We start from the raw sequence: 16,484 nt of genomic DNA, 5'->3' as shown, positions 1-16,484 counted from the left end.
GTTCTTGATCCATTGGGTCCTCTTGATCTTGATCCGACGGGTCCTCTTGATCTTGATCCGACGGGTCCTCTTGATCTTGATCCGACGGGTCCTCTTGAGCTTGATCCGACGGGTCTTCTTGATCCTACGGGTCCTCTTGATCCGACGGGTCCTCATGATCTTGATCCGACGGGTCCTCATGATCTTGTCAGACGGGTCCTCTTGATCCGACGGGTCCTCCTGATCTTTGATCTGACGGGTCCTCTTGATCCGACGGGTCCTCCTGATCTTGATCTGACGGGTCCTCTTGATCTGACAGGTCCTCTTGATCTTGATTCGACGGGTCCTCTTGATCCGACGGGTCCTCTTGATCTTGATCCGACGGATCCTCTTGATCCGACGGATCCTCTTGATCCGACGGGTCCTCTTGATCCGACGGGTCCTCTTGATCTTGATCCGACGGGTCCTCTTGATCTTGATCCGACGGGTCCTCTTGATCTTGATCCGACGGGTCCTCTTGATCTTGATCCGACGGGTCCTCTTGATCCGACGGGTCCTCTTGATCTTGATCCGACGGGTCCTCTTGATCCGACGGGTCCTCTTGATCCGACGGGTCCTCTTGATCTTGATCCGATGGGTCCTCTTGATCCGATGGGTCCTCTTGATCCGACGGGTCCTCTTGATCTTGATCCGATGGGTCCTCTTGAATCCGACGGGTCCTCTTGATCCGACGGGTCCTCTTGATCCGACGGGTCCTCTTGATCCGACGGGTCCTCTTGATCTGACGGGTCCTCTTGATCTTGATCCGACGGGTCCTCTTGATCTTGATCCGACGGGTCCTCTTGATCTTGATCCGACGGGTCCTCTTGATCTTGATCCGACGGGTCCTCTTGATCCGACGGGTCCTCTTGATCCGACGGGTCCTCTTGATCCGACGGGTCCTCTTGATCCGACGGGTCCTCTTGATCTTGATCCGACGGGTCCTCTTGATCCGACGGGTCCTCTTGATCCGACGGGTCCTGTTGATCTGACGGGTCCTCTTGATCCGACTGGTCCTCTTGATCTTGATCTGACGGGTCCTCTTGATCCGACGGGTCCTCTTGATCTTGATCCGACGGGTCCTCTTGATCCGACGGGTCCTCTTGATCTTGATCCGACGGGTCCTCTTGATCTTGATCCGACGGGTCCTCTTGATCTTGATCCGACGGGTCCTCTTGATCTTGATCCGACGGGTCCTCTTGATCTTGATCCGACGGGTCCTCTTGATCTTGATCCGACGGGTCCTCTTGATCTTGATCCGACGGGTCCTCTTGATCCGACGGGTCCTCTTGATCCGACGGGTCCTCTTGATCCTAATCCGACGGATCCTCTTGATCCGACGGGTCCTCTTGATCCGACGGGTCCTCTTGATCTTGATTCGACGGGTCCTCTTGATCTTGATCCGACGGGTCCTCTTGATCCGACGGGTCCTCTTGATCCTAATCCGACGGGTCCTCTTGATCCGACAGGTCCTCTTGATCCGACGGGTCCTCTTGATCTTGATCCGACGGGTCCTCTTGATCTTGATCCGACGGGTCCTCTTGATCTTGATCCGACGGGTCCTCTTGATCCGACGGGTCCTCTTGATCCGACGGGTCCTCTTGAATCTGACGGGTCCTCTTGATCTTAATCCGACAGGTCCTCTTGATCTGACGGGTCCTCTTGAGCTTGATCCGACGGGTCCTCTTGATCCGACGGGTCCTCTTGATCTTGATCCGACGGGTCCTCTTGATCCGACGGGTCCTCTTGATCTTGATCCGACGGGTCCTCTTGATCCGACGGGTCCTCTTGATCCGACGGGTCCTCTTGATCCGACGGGTCCTCTTGATCCGACGGGTCCTCTTGATCCGACGGGTCCTCTTGATCCGACGGGTCCTCTTGATCCGACGGGTCCTCTTGATCTTGATCTGACGGGTCCTCTTGATCTTGATCCGACGGGTCCTCTTGATCCGACGGGTCCTCTTGATCCGACAGGTCCTCTTGATCCGACGGGTCCTCTTGATCTTGATCCGACGGGTCCTCTTGATCCAACGGGTCCTCTTGATCTGACGGGTCTTCTTGATCCAACGGGTCCTCTTGATCTTGATCTGACTGGTCCTCTTGATCTTGATCCGACGGGTCCTCTTGATCCGACGGGTCCTCTTGATCTTGATCCGACGGGTCCACTTGATCCGACGGGTCCACTTGATCCGACGGGTCCCCTTGATCCGACGGGTCCCCTTGATCCGACGGGTCCTCTTGAGCTTGATCCTACGGGTCTTCTTGATCCGACGGGTTCTCTTGATCCGACGGGTCCTTTTGATCTTGATCCGACAGGTCCTCTTGATCTGACGGGTCCTCTTGAGCTTGATCCGACGGGTCCTCTTGATCCGACGGGTCCTCTTGAGCTTGATCCGACGGGTCCTCTTGATCCGACGGGTCCTCTTGATCTTGATCCGACGGGTCCTCTTGATCCGACGGGTCCTCTTGATCTTGATCCGACGGGTCCTCTTGATCCGACGGGTCCTCTTGATCCGACGGGTCCTCTTGATCCGACGGGTCCTCTTGATCTGACGGGTCCTCTTGATCTTGATCCGACGGGTCCTCTTGATCCGACGGGTCCTCTTGATCCGACAGGTCCTCTTGATCCGACGGGTCCTCTTGATCTTGATCCGACGGGTCCTCTTGATCCAACGGGTCCTCTTGATCTGACGGGTCTTCTTGATCCAACGGGTCCTCTTGATCTTGATCTGACTGGTCCTCTTGATCTTGATCCGACGGGTCCTCTTGATCCGACGGGTCCTCTTGATCTTGATCCGACGGGTCCACTTGATCCGACGGGTCCACTTGATCCGACGGGTCCCCTTGATCCGACGGGTCCCCTTGATCCGACGGGTCCTCTTGAGCTTGATCCTACGGGTCTTCTTGATCCGACGGGTTCTCTTGATCCGACGGGTCCTTTTGATCTTGATCTGACTGGTCCTCTTGATCTTGATCCGACGGGTCCTCTTGATCCGACGGGTCCTCTTGATCTTGATCCGACGGGTCCACTTGATCCGACGGGTCTACTTGATCCGACGGGTCCTCTTTGATCCGACGGGTCCTCTTTTATCCGACGGGTCCTCTTTTATCCGACGGGTCCTCTTGATCTTGATCCGACGGGTCCTCTTGATCCGACGGGTCCTCTTGATCCGACGGGTCCTCTTGATCCGACGAGTCTTCTTGATCCGACGGGTCCTCTTGATCTTGATCTGACGGGTCCTTTTGATCTTTATCCGACGGGTCCTCTTGATCCGACGGGTCCTCTTGATCTTGATCCGACGGGTCCTCTTGATCTTGATCCGACGGGTCCTCTTGATCTTGATCCGACGGGTCCTCTTGATCTTGATCCGACGGGTCCTCTTGATCTTGATCCGACGGGTCCTCTTGATCTTGATCCGACGGGTCCTCTTGATCCGACGGGTCCTCTTGATCCGACGGGTCCTCTTGATCCGACGGGTCCTCTTGATCCGACGGGTCCTCTTGATCCGACGGGTCCTCTTGATCTTGATCCGACGTGTCCTCTTGATCCGACGGGTCCCCTTGATCTGACGGGTCCCCTTGATCCGACGGGTCCTCTTGTGCTTGATCCTACGGGTCTTCTTGATCCGACGGGTTCTCTTGATCTGACGGGTCCTCTTGATCTTGATCCGACGGGTCCTCTTGATCCGACGGGTCCTCTTTGATCCGACTGGTCCTCTTTTATCCGACGGGTCCTCTTTTATCCGACGGGTCCTCTTGATCTTGATCCGACGTGTCCTCTTGATCCGACGGGTCCCCTTGATCTGACGGGTCCCCTTGATCCGACGGGTCCTCTTGAGCTTGATCCTACGGGTCTTCTTGATCCGACGGGTTCTCTTGATCCGACGGGTCCTCTTGATCTTGATCCGACGGGTCCTCTTTGATCCGACTGGTCCTCTTTGATCCGACGGGTCCTCTTTTATCCGACGGGTCCTCTTGATCTTGATCCGACGGGTCCTCTTTTATCCGACGGGTCCTCTTTTATCCGACGGGTCCTCTTTTATCCGACGGGTCCTCTTTTATCCGACGGGTCCTCTTTTATCCGACGGGTCCTCTTTTATCCGACGGGTCCTCTTGATCCGACGGGTCTTCTTGATCCAACGGGTCCTCTTGATCTTTGTCCGACGGGTACTCTTGATCCGACGGGTCCTCTTGATCTTGATCCGATGGGTCCTCTTGATCTTGATCCGACGGGTCCTCTTGATCTTGATCCGACGGGTCCTCTTGATCTTGATCCGACGGGTCCTCTTGATCCGACGGGTCCTCTTGATCCGACGGGTCCTCTTGATCCGACGGGTCCTCTTGATCCGACGGGTCCTCTTAATCCGACGGGTCCTCTTGAACTTGATCCGACAGGTCTTCTTGATCCGATGGGTCCTCTTGATCTTGATCCGACGGGTTCTCTTGATCCGACGGGTCCTCATGATCTTGATCCGACGGGTCCTCTTGATTCGACGGGTCCTCTTGATCCGACGGGTCCTCTTGATCCGACGGGTCCTCTTGATCCGACGGGTCCTCTTGATCCGACGGGTCTTCTTGATCCGACGGGTCCTCTTGATCTTGATCCGACGGGTCCTCTTGATCCGACGGGTCCTCTTGATCCGACGGGTCCTCTTGATCCGACGGGTCCTCTTGATCTTGATCCGACGGGTCCTCTTGATCTTGATCCGACGGGTCCTCTTGATCCGACGGGTCCTCTTGATCTTGATCCGACGGGTCCTCTTGATCCGACGGGTCCTCTTGAACTTGATCCGACTGGTCTTCTTGATCCGATGGGTCCTCTTGATCTTGATCCGACGGGTTCTCTTGATCCGACGGGTCCTCATGATCTTGATCCGACGGGTCCTCTTGATCCGACGGGTCCTCTTGATCCGACGGGTCTTCTTGATCCGACGGGTCCTCTTGATCTTGATCCGACGGGTCCTCTTGATCCGACGGGTCCTCTTGATCTTGATCCTACGGATCCTCTTGATCGGACGGGTCCTCTTGATCCGACGGGTCCTCTTGATCTTGATCCGACGGGTCCTCTTGATCTTGATCCGACGGGTCCTCTTGATCTTGATCCGACGGGTCCTCTTGATCTTGATCCGACGGGTCCTCTTGATCTTGATCCGACGGGTCCTCTTGATCTTGATCCGACGGGTCCTCTTGATCTTAATCCGACGGGTCCTCTTGATCCGACGGGTCCTCTTGATCCTACGGGTCTCTTGATCCGACGGGTCCTCTTGTTCCGACGGGTCCTCTTGATCCGACGGGTCCTCTTGATCCGACGGGTCCTCTTGATCCGACGGGTCCTCTTGATCCGACGGGTCCTCTTGATCCGACGGGTCCTCTTGATCTTGATCCGACGGGTCCTCTTGATCCGACGGGTCCTCTTGATCTTGATCCGATGGGTCCTCTTGATCCGACGGGTCCTCTTGATTTTGATCCAATGGGTCCTCTTGATCTTGATCCGACGGGTCCTCTTGATCTTGATCCGACGGGTCCTCTTGATCTTGATCCGACGGGTCCTCTTGATCCGACGGGTCCTCTTGATCCGACGGGTCCTCTTGATCCGACGGGTCCTCTTGTTCCGACGGGTCCTCTTGATCCGACGGGTCCTCTTGATCCGACGGGTCCTCTTGATCTTGATCCGACGGGTCCTCTTGATCCGACGGGTCCTCTTGATCTTGATCCGACGGGTCCTCTTGATCTTGATCCGATGGGTCCTCTTGATCCGATGGGTCCTCTTGATCCGACGGGTCCTCTTGATCCGACGGGTCCTCATGATCTTGATCCGACGGGTCCTCTTGATCCGACGGGTCCTCTTGATCCGACGGGTCCTCCTGATCTTAATCTGACGGGTCCTCTTGATCTTGATCCGATGGGTCCTCTTGATCCGATGGGTCCTCTTGATCCGACGGGTCCTCTTGATCTTTATCCTACGGATCCTCTTGATCCGACGGATCCTCTTGATCCGACGGGTCCTCTTGATCCGACTGGTCCTCTTGATCCGACGGGTCCTCTTGATCCGACGGGTCCTCTTGATCCGACGGGTCCTCTTGATCTTGATCCGACGGGTCCTCTTGATCTTGATCCGACGGGTCCTCTTGATCTTGATCCGACGGGTCCTCTTGATCCGACGGGTCCTCTTGAACCGACGGGTCCTCTTGATCCGACGGGTCCTCTTGATCCGACGGGTCCTCTTGATCTTGATCCGACGGGTCCTCTTGATCCGACGGGTCCTCTTGATCCGACTGGTCCTCTTGATCTTGATCCGACGGGTCCTCTTGATCCGACGGGTCCTCTTGATCTTGATCCGACGGGTCCTCTTGATCTTGATCCGATGGGTCCTCTTGAATCCGACGGGTCCTCTTGAATCCGACGGGTCCTCTTGATCCGACGGGTCCGATCCGACGGGTCCTCTTGATCCGACGGGTCCTCTTGATCCGACGGGTCCTCTTGATCCGACGGGTCCTCTTGATCTTGATCCGACGGGTCCTCTTGATCCGACGGGTCCTCTTGATCTTGATCCGACGGGTCCTCTTGATCTTGATCCGACGGGTCCTCTTGATCCGACGGGTCCTCTTGATCTTGATCCGACGGGTCCTCTTGATCTTAATCCGACGGATCCTCTTGATCCGACGGGTCCTCTTGATCCTGATCCGACGGGTCCTCTTGATCCTAATCCGACGGGTCCTCTTGATCCGACGGGTCCTCTTGATCCGACGGGTCCTCTTGATCCGACGGGTCCTCTTGATCCGACGGGTCCTCTTGATCTTGATCCGACGGGTCCTCTTGATCTTGATCCGACGGGTCCTCTTGATCCGACGGGTCCTCTTGATCCGACGGGTCCTCTTGATCCGACGGGTCCTCTTGAATCTGACGGGTCCTCTTGATCTTAATCCGACGGGTCCTCTTGATCTTGATCCGACGGGTCCTCTTGATCTTGATCTGACGGGTCCTCTTGATCTTGATCCGACGGGTCCTCTTGATCCGACGGGTCCTCTTGATCTTGATTCGACGGGTCCTCTTGATCTTGATTCGACGGGTCCTCTTGATCCGACGGGTCCTCTTGATCCGACGGGTCCTCTTGATCCGACGGGTCCTCTTGATCCGACGGGTCCTCTTGATCCGACGGGTCCTCTTGATCTTGATCCGACGGGTCCTCTTGATCTTGATCCGACGGGTCCTCTTGATCCGACGGGTCCTCTTGATCCGACGGGTCCTCTTGATCCGACGGGTCCTCTTGATCCGACGGGTCCTCTTGATCTTGATCTGACGGGTCCTCTTGATCTTGATCCGACGGGTCCTCTTGATCCGACGGGTCCTCTTGATTCGACGGGTCCTCTTGATCTTGATTCGACGGGTCCTCTTGATCTTGATTCGACGGGTCCTCTTGATTCGACGGGTCCTCTTGATCCGACGGGTCCTCTTGATCCGACGGGTCCTCTTGATCCGACGGGTCTTCTTGATCCGACGGGTCCTCTTGATCTTGATCCGACGGGTCCTCTTGATCCGACGGGTCCTCTTGATCTTGATCCTACGGATCCTCTTGATCGGACGGGTCCTCTTGATCCGACGGGTCCTCTTGATCTTGATCCGACGGGTCCTCTTGATCTTGATCCGACGGGTCCTCTTGATCTTGATCCGACGGGTCCTCTTGATCCTGATCCGACGGGTCCTCTTGATCCGACGGGTCCTCTTGATCTTAATCCGACGGGTCCTCTTGATCCGACGGGTCCTCTTGATCCTACGGGTCCTCTTGATCCGACGGGTCCTCTTGTTCCGACGGGTCCTCTTGATCCGACGGGTCCTCTTGATCCGACGGGTCCTCTTGATCCGACGGGTCCTCTTGATCCGACGGGTCCTCTTGATCTTGATCCGACGGGTCCTCTTGATCCGACGGGTCCTCTTGATCTTGATCCGATGGGTCCTCTTGATCCGACGGGTCCTCTTGATCCGACGGGTCCTCTTGATCTTGATCCAATGGGTCCTCTTGATCTTGATCCGACGGGTCCTCTTGATCTTGATCCGACGGGTCCTCTTGATCCGACGGGTCCTCTTGATCCGACGGGTCCTCTTGATCCGACGGGTCCTCTTGATCCGACGGGTCCTCTTGTTCCGACGGGTCCTCTTGATCCGACGGGTCCTCTTGATCTTGATCCGACGGGTCCTCTTGATCCGACGGGTCCTCTTGATCTTGATCCGACGGGTCCTCTTGATCTTGATCCGATGGGTCCTCTTGATCCGATGGGTCCTCTTGATCCGACGGGTCCTCTTGATCCGACGGGTTCTCATGATCTTGATCCGACGGGTCCTCTTGATCCAACGGGTCCTCTTGATCCGACGGGTCCTCCTGATCTTGATCTGACGGGTCCTCTTGATCTTGATCCGATGGGTCCTCTTGATCCGATGGGTCCTCTTGATCCGACGGGTCCTCTTGGTCTTCATCCTACGGATCCTCTTGATCCGACGGATCCTCTTGATCCGACGGGTCCTCTTGATCCGACGGGTCCTCTTGATCCGACGGGTCCTCTTGATCCGACGGGTCCTCTTGATCCGACGGGTCCTCTTGATCCGACGGGTCCTCTTGATCTTGATCCGACGGGTCCTCTTGATCTTGATCCGACGGGTCCTCTTGATCTTGATCCGACGGGTCCTCTTGATCCGACGGGTCCTCTTGAACCGACGGGTCCTCTTGATCCGACGGGTCCTCTTGATCCGACGGGTCCTCTTGATCTTGATCCGACGGGTCCTCTTGATCCGACGGGTCCTCTTGATCCGACTGGTCCTCTTGATCTTGATCCGACGGGTCCTCTTGATCTGACGGGTCCTCTTGATCTTGATCCGACGGGTCCTCTTGATCTTGATCCGATGGGTCCTCTTGAATCCGACGGGTCCTCTTGAATCCGACGGGTCCTCTTGATCCGACGGGTCCTCTTGATCCGACGGGTCCTCTTGATCCGACGGGTCCTCTTGATCCGACGGGTCCTCTTGATCCGACGGGTCCTCTTGATCCGACTGGTCCTCTTGATCTTGATCCGACGGGTCCTCTTGATCCGACGGGTCCTCTTGATCTTGATCCGACGGGTCCTCTTGATCTTGATCCGACGGGTCCTCTTGATCCGACGGGTCCTCTTGATCTTGATCCGACGGATCCTCTTGATCCGACGGGTCCTCTTGATCCGACGGGTCCTCTTGATCCTGATCCGACGGGTCCTCTTGATCCTGATCCGACGGGTCCTCTTGATCCGACGGGTCCTCTTGATCCGACGGGTCCTCTTGATCCGACGGGTCCTCTTGATCTTGATCCGACGGGTCCTCTTGATCTTGATCCGACGGGTCCTCTTGATCCGACGGGTCCTCTTGATCCGACGGGTCCTCTTGATCCGACGGGTCCTCTTGAATCTGACGGGTCCTCTTGATCTTAATCCGACAGGTCCTCTTGATCTTGATCCGACGGGTCCTCTTGATCTTGATCTGACGGGTCCTCTTGATCTTGATCCGACGGGTCCTCTTGATCCGACGGGTCCTCTTGATCCGACGGGTCCTCTTGATCCGACGGGTCCTCTTGATCTTGATTCGACGGGTCCTCTTGATCTTGATTCGACGGGTCCTCTTGATCCGACGGGTCCTCTTGATCCGACGGGTCCTCTTGATCCGACGGGTCCTCTTGATCCGTCGGGTCCTCTTGATCCGACGGGTCCTCTTGATCCGACGGGTCCTCTTGATCTTGATCCGACGGGTCCTCTTGATCTTGATCCGACGGGTCCTCTTGATCCGACGGGTCCTCTTGATCCGACGGGTCCTCTTGATCCGACGGGTCCTCTTGATCTTGATCTGACGGGTCCTCTTGATCTTGATCCGACGGGTCCTCTTGATCCGACGGGTCCTCTTGATCTTGATTCGACGGGTCCTCTTGATCTTGATTCGACGGGTCCTCTTGATTCGACGGGTCCTCTTGATCCGACGGGTCCTCTTGATCCGACGGGTCCTCTTGATCCGACGGGTCCTCTTGATCCGACGGGTCCTCTTGATCCGACGGGTCCTCTTGATCCGACGGGTCCTCTTGATCCGACGGGTCCTCTTGATCTTGATCCGACGGGTCCTCTTGATCTTGATCCGACGGGTCCTCTTGATCTTGATCCGACGGGTCCTCTTGATCCGACGGGTCCTCTTGATCTTAATCCGACAGGTCCTCTTGATCTGACGGGTCCTCTTGAGCTTGATCCAACGGGTCTTCTTGATCCGATGGGTCCTCTTGATCCGACGGGTCCTCTTGATCTGATGGGTCCTCTTGATCCGACGGGTCCTCTTGATCTTGATCCGACGGGTCCTTTTGATCCGACGGGTCCTCTTGATCCGACGGGTCCTCTTGATCCGACGGGTCCTCTTGATCCGACGGGTCCTCTTGATCTTGATCTGACGGGTACTCTTGATCTTGATCCGACGGGTCCTCTTGATCTTGATCCGACGGGTCCTCTTGATCTTGATCCGACGGGTCCTCTTGATCCGACGGGTCCTCTTGATCCGACGGGTCCACTTGATCCGACAGGTCCTCTTGATCCGACGGGTCCTCTTGATCTTGATCCGACGGGTCCTCTTGATCTTGATCCGACGGGTCCTCTTGATCCGACGGGTCCTCTTGATCCGACGGGTCCTCTTGATCCGACGGGTCCTCTTGATCCGACGGGTCCTCTTGAATCTGACGGGTCCTCTTGAGCTTAATCCGACAGGTCCTCTTGATCGGACGGGTCCTCTTGAGCTTGATCCAACGGGTCTTCTTGATCCGATGGGTCCTCTTGATCCGACGGGTCCTCTTGATCTTGATCCGACGGGTCCTTTTGATCCGACGGGTCCTCTTGATCTTGATCCGACGGGTCCTTTTGATCCGACGGGTCCTCTTGATCCGACGGGTCCTCTTGATCTTGATCTGACGGGTCCTCTTGATCTTGATCCGACGGGTCCTCTTGATTCGACGGGTCCTCTTGATCTTGATTCGACGGGTCCTCTTGATCTTGATTCGACGGGTCCTCTTGATCTTGATTCGACGGGTCCTCTTGATCCGACGGGTCCTCTTGATCCGACGGGTCCTCTTGATCCGACGGGTCCTCTTGATCCGACGGGTCCTCTTGATCCGACGGGTCCTCTTGATCTTGATCTGACGGGTCCTCTTGATCCGACGGGTCCTCTTGATCTTGATCTGACGTGTCCTCTTGATCCGACGGGTCCTCTTGATCCGACGGGTCCTCTTGATCCGACGGGTCCTCTTGATCCGACGGGTCCTCTTGATCCGACGGGTTCTCTTGAACTTGATCCGACGGGTCCTTTTGATCTTGATCCGATGGGTCCTCTTGATCCGACGGGTCCTCTTTAACTTAATCCGACGGGTCTTCTTGATCCGATGGGTTCTCTTGATCTTGATCCGACGGGTCCTCTTGATCCGACGGGTCCTCTTGATCTTGATCCGACGGGTCCTCTTGATCCGACGGGTCCTCTTGGTCCTCTTGAGCTTGATCCAACGGGTCTTCTTTATCTGACGGGTCCTCTTGAGCTTGATCCAACGGGTCTTCTTGATCCGACGGGTCCTCTTGAGCTTGATCCAACGGGTCTCCTTGATCCGACGGGTCCTCTTGATCCGACGAGTCCTCTTGATCCGACGGGTCCCCTTGATCCGACGGGTCCCCTTGATCCGACGGGTCCCCTTGATCCGACGGGTCCTCTTGATCCGACGGGTCCTCTTGAGCTTGATCCAACGGGTCTTCTTGATCCGATGGGTCCTCTTGATCTTGATCCGACGGGTTCCCTTGATCTTGATCCGACGGGTCCCCTTGATCTTGATCCGACGGGTCCTCTTGATCCGACGGGTCCTCTTGATCCGACGGGTCCTCTTGATCCGACGGGCCCTCTTGATCCGACGGGTCCTCTTGATCCGACGGGTCCTCTTGATCCGACGGGTCCTCTTGATCCGACGGGTCCTCTTGATCCGACGGGTCCTCTTGATCTTGATCCGACTGGTCCTCTTGATCTTGATCCGACTGGTCCTCTTGATCTTGATCCGACTGGTCCTCTTGATCTTGATCCGACTGGTCCTCTTGATCCGACGGGTCCTCTTGATCTTGATCTGACGGGTCCTCTTGATCCGACGGGTCCTCTTGATCTTGATCCGACGGGTCCTCTTGATCCGACGGGTCCTCTTGATCTTGATCCGACGGGTCCTCTTGATCTTGATCCGACGGGTCCTCTTGATCTTGATCCGACGGGTCCTCTTGATCTTGATCCGACGGGTCCTCTTGATCTTGATCCGACGGGTCCTCTTGATCTTGATCCGACGGGTCCTCTTGATCTTGATCCGACGGGTCCTCTTGATCTTGATCCGACGGGTCCTCTTGATCCGACGGGTCCTCTTGATCCGACGGGTCCTCTTGATCCGACGGGTCCTCTTGATCCGACGGGTCCTCTTGATCTTAATCCGACAGGTCCTCTTGATCTGACAGGTCCTCTTGAGCTTGATCCAACGGGTCTTCTTGATCCGACGGGTCCTCTTGATCTTGATCCGACGGGTCCTCTTGATCTTGATCCGACGGGTCCTTTTGATCCGACGGGTCCTCTTGATCTTGATCCGACGGGTCCTCTTGATCTTGATCCGACGGGTCCTCTTGATCCGACGGGTCCTCTTGATCCGACGGGTCCTCTTGATCCGACGGGTCCTCTTGATCCGACGGGTCCTCTTGATCTTGATCTGACAGGTCCTCTTGATCTTGATCCGACGGGTCCTCTTGATCTTGATTCGACGGGTCCTCTTGATCTTGATCCGACGGGTCCTCTTGATCCGACGGGTCCTCTTGATCTTGATTCGACGGGTCCTCTTGATCCGACGGGTCCTCTTGATCCGACGGGTCCTCTTGATCCGACGGGTCCTCTTGATCCGACGGGTCCTCTTGATCCGACGGGTCCTCTTGATCCGACGGGTCCTCTTGATCTTGATCTGACGGGTCCTCTTGATCCGACGGGTCCTCTTGATCTTGATCTGACGTGTCCTCTTGATCCGACGGGTCCTCTTGATCCGACGGGTCCTCTTGATCCGACGGGTCCTCTTGATCCGACGGGTCCTCTTGAACTTGATCCGACGGGTCCTTTTGATCTTGATCCGATGGGTCCTCTTGATCCGACGGGTCCTCTTTAACTTAATCCGACGGGTCTTCTTGATCCGATGGGTTCTCTTGATCTTGATCCGACGGGTCCTCTTGATCCGATGGGTTCTCTTGATCTTGATCCGACGGGTCCTCTTGATCCGACGGGTCCTCTTGATCTTGATCCGACGGGTCCTCCTGATCCGACGGGTCCTCTTGATCCGACGGGTCCTCTTGGTCCTCTTGAGCTTGATCCAACGGGTCTTCTTGATCTGACGGGTCCTCTTGAGCTTGATCCAACGGGTCTTCTTGATCCGACGGGTCCTCTTGAGCTTGATCCAACGGGTCTCCTTGATCCGACGGGTCCTCTTGATCCGACGAGTCCTCTTGATCCGACGGGTCCCCTTGATCCGACGGGTCCCCTTGATCCGACGGGTCCTCTTGATCCGACGGGTCCTCTTGAGCTTGATCCAACGGGTCTTCTTGATACGACGGGTCCTCTTGATCCGACGAGTCCTCTTGATCTTGATCCGACGGGTCCCCTTGATCTTGATCCGACGGGTCCCCTTGATCTTGATCCGACGGGTCCTCTTGATCTTGATCCGACGGGTCCTCTTGATCCGACGGGTCCTCTTGATCCGACGGGTCCTCTTGATCCGACGGGTCCTCTTGATCCGACGGGTCCTCTTGATCCGACGGGTCCTCTTGATCTTGATCCGACTGGTCCTCTTGATCTTGATCCGACTGGTCCTCTTGATCCGACGGGTCCTCTTGATCCGACGGGTCCTCTTGATCCGACGGGTCCTCTTGATCCGACGGGTCCTCTTGATCCGACGGGTCCTCTTGATCCGACGGGTCCTCTTGATCCGACGGGTCCTCTTGATCTTGATCCGACTGGTCCTCTTGATCCGACGGGTCCTCTTGATCTTGATCTGACGGGTCCTCTTGATCCGACGGGTCCTCTTGATCTTGATCCGACGGGTCCTCTTGATCCGACGGGTCCTCTTGATCTTGATCCGACGGGTCCTCTTGATCTTGATCCGACGGGTCCTCTTGATCTTGATCCGACGGGTCCTCTTGATCTTGATCCGACGGGTCCTCTTGATCTTGATCCGACGGGTCCTCTTGATCTTGATCCGACGGGTCCTCTTGATCTTGATCCGACGGGTCCTCTTGATCCGACGGGTCCTCTTGATCCGACGGGTCCTCTTGATCCGACAGGTCCTCTTGATCTTAATCCGACAGGTCCTCTTGATCTGACGGGTCCTCTTGAGCTTGATCCAACGGGTCTTCTTGATCCGACGGGTCCTCTTGATCTTGATCCGACGGGTCCTCTTGATCTTGATCCGACGGGTCCTTTTGATCCGACGGGTCCTCTTGATCTTGATCCGACGGGTCCTCTTGATCCGACGGGTCCTCTTGATCCGACGGGTCCTCTTGATCCGACGGGTCCTCTTGATCCGACGGGTCCTCTTGATCTTGATCTGACGGGTCCTCTTGATCTTGATCCGACGGGTCCTCTTGATCCGACGGGTCCTCTTGATCTTGATTCGACGGGTCCTCTTGATCTTGATTCGACGGGTCCTCTTGATTCGACGGGTCCTCTTGATCTTGATTCGACGGGTCCTATTGATCCGACGGGTCCTCTTGATCCGACGGGTCCTCTTGATCCGACGGGTCGTCTTGATCTTGATCCGACGGGTCCTCTTGATCCGACGGGTCCTCTTGATCCGACGGGTCCTCTTGATCCGACGGGTCCTCTTGATCCGACGGGTCCTCTTGATCCGACGGGTCCTCTTGATCCGACGGGTCCTCTTGATCCGACGGGTCCTCTTGATCTTGATCTGACGGGTCCTCTTGATCCGACGGGTCCTCTTGATCCGACGGGTCCTCTTGATCTTGATCTTACGGGTCCTCTTGATCCGACGGGTCCTCTTGATCCGACGGGTCCTCTTGAACTTGATCCGACGGGTCCTTTTGATCTTGATCCGATGGGTCCTCTTGATCCGACGGGTCCTCTTGAACTTAATCCGACGGGTCTTCTTGATCCTATGGGTTCTCTTGATCTTGATCCGACGGGTCCTCTTGATCCGACGGGTCCTCTTGATCTTGATCCGACGGGTCCTCTTGATCCGACGGGTCCTCTTGGTCCTCTTGAGCTTGATCCAACGGGTCTTCTTGATCTGACGGGTCCTCTTGAGCTTGATCCAACGGGTCTTCTTGATCCGACGGGTCCTCTTGAGCTTGATCCAACGGGTCTCCTTGATCCGACGGGTCTTCTTGATCTTGATCCGACGAGTCCTCTTGATCCGACGAGTCCCCTTGATCCGACGGGTCCCCTTGATCCGACGGGTCCCCTTGATCCGACGGGTCCCCTTGATCCGACGGGTCCTCTTGAGCTTTATCCAACGGGTCTTCTTGATACGACGGGTCCTCTTGATCCGACGAGTCCTCTTGATCTTGATCCGACGGGTCCCCTTGATCTTGATCCGACGGGTCCCCTTGATCTTGATCCGACGGGTCCTTTTGATCCGACGGGTCCTCTTGATCCGACGGGTCCTCTTGATCCGACGGGTCCTCTTGATCTTGATCCGACTGGTCCTCTTGATCTTGATCCGACTGGTCCTCTTGATCCGACGGGTCCTCTTGATCCGACGGGTCCTCTTGATCTTGATCCGACTGGTCCTCTTGATCTTGATCCGACGGGTCCTCTTGATCCGACGGGTCCTCTTGATCCGACGGGTCCTCTTGATCCGACGGGTCCTCTTGAGCTTGATCCTACGGGTCTTCTTGATCCGACGGGTCTGTAATGTCCACCCACAAACAAACACATGACATTTACGGTGCCGAAAACTTGAACTAAATTGTGGGGTGCTAGTGTGAATCAGGTTCGGGTGATCAGAGCGGCAGACCTGCTTTACCTCTCAGACACAATGACAACACAAACATAATATAGTATCCAACTCCATTTTATTATCCTAACAAAATTTACAAGTGGCAGGTAAACAGGAAACTGGCGCACAATTGAAGCAGGCTGGTTATGGCTTCTAAATAACAGTCTCAAGTAACCAGCGTTAGCAATACAGGTAGCAGGTAAGCAAGTAACTGGTGCACAATTGAAGCAGGCTGGTTATGGCTTCTAAATAATAGTCTCAGGTAACCAGCGTCAGCAATACAGGTAGCAGGTAAGCAGGAACTTGTGCACGATTAAAGCAGGCTGGTTATGGCTATTAAACGACAGTCTCAGGTAACCAGTGTTAGCAATACAAGTAGCAGGTAAGCAGGTAACTTGTGCACAATTAAAGCAGGCTG

The sequence above is a fragment of the Pseudophryne corroboree genome, chromosome 1, assembly GCF_028390025.1.
Source record: "Pseudophryne corroboree isolate aPseCor3 chromosome 1, aPseCor3.hap2, whole genome shotgun sequence".
NCBI lineage: Eukaryota > Metazoa > Chordata > Amphibia > Anura > Myobatrachidae > Pseudophryne > Pseudophryne corroboree.
Note: the sequence above shows the minus strand (reverse complement) of the source record.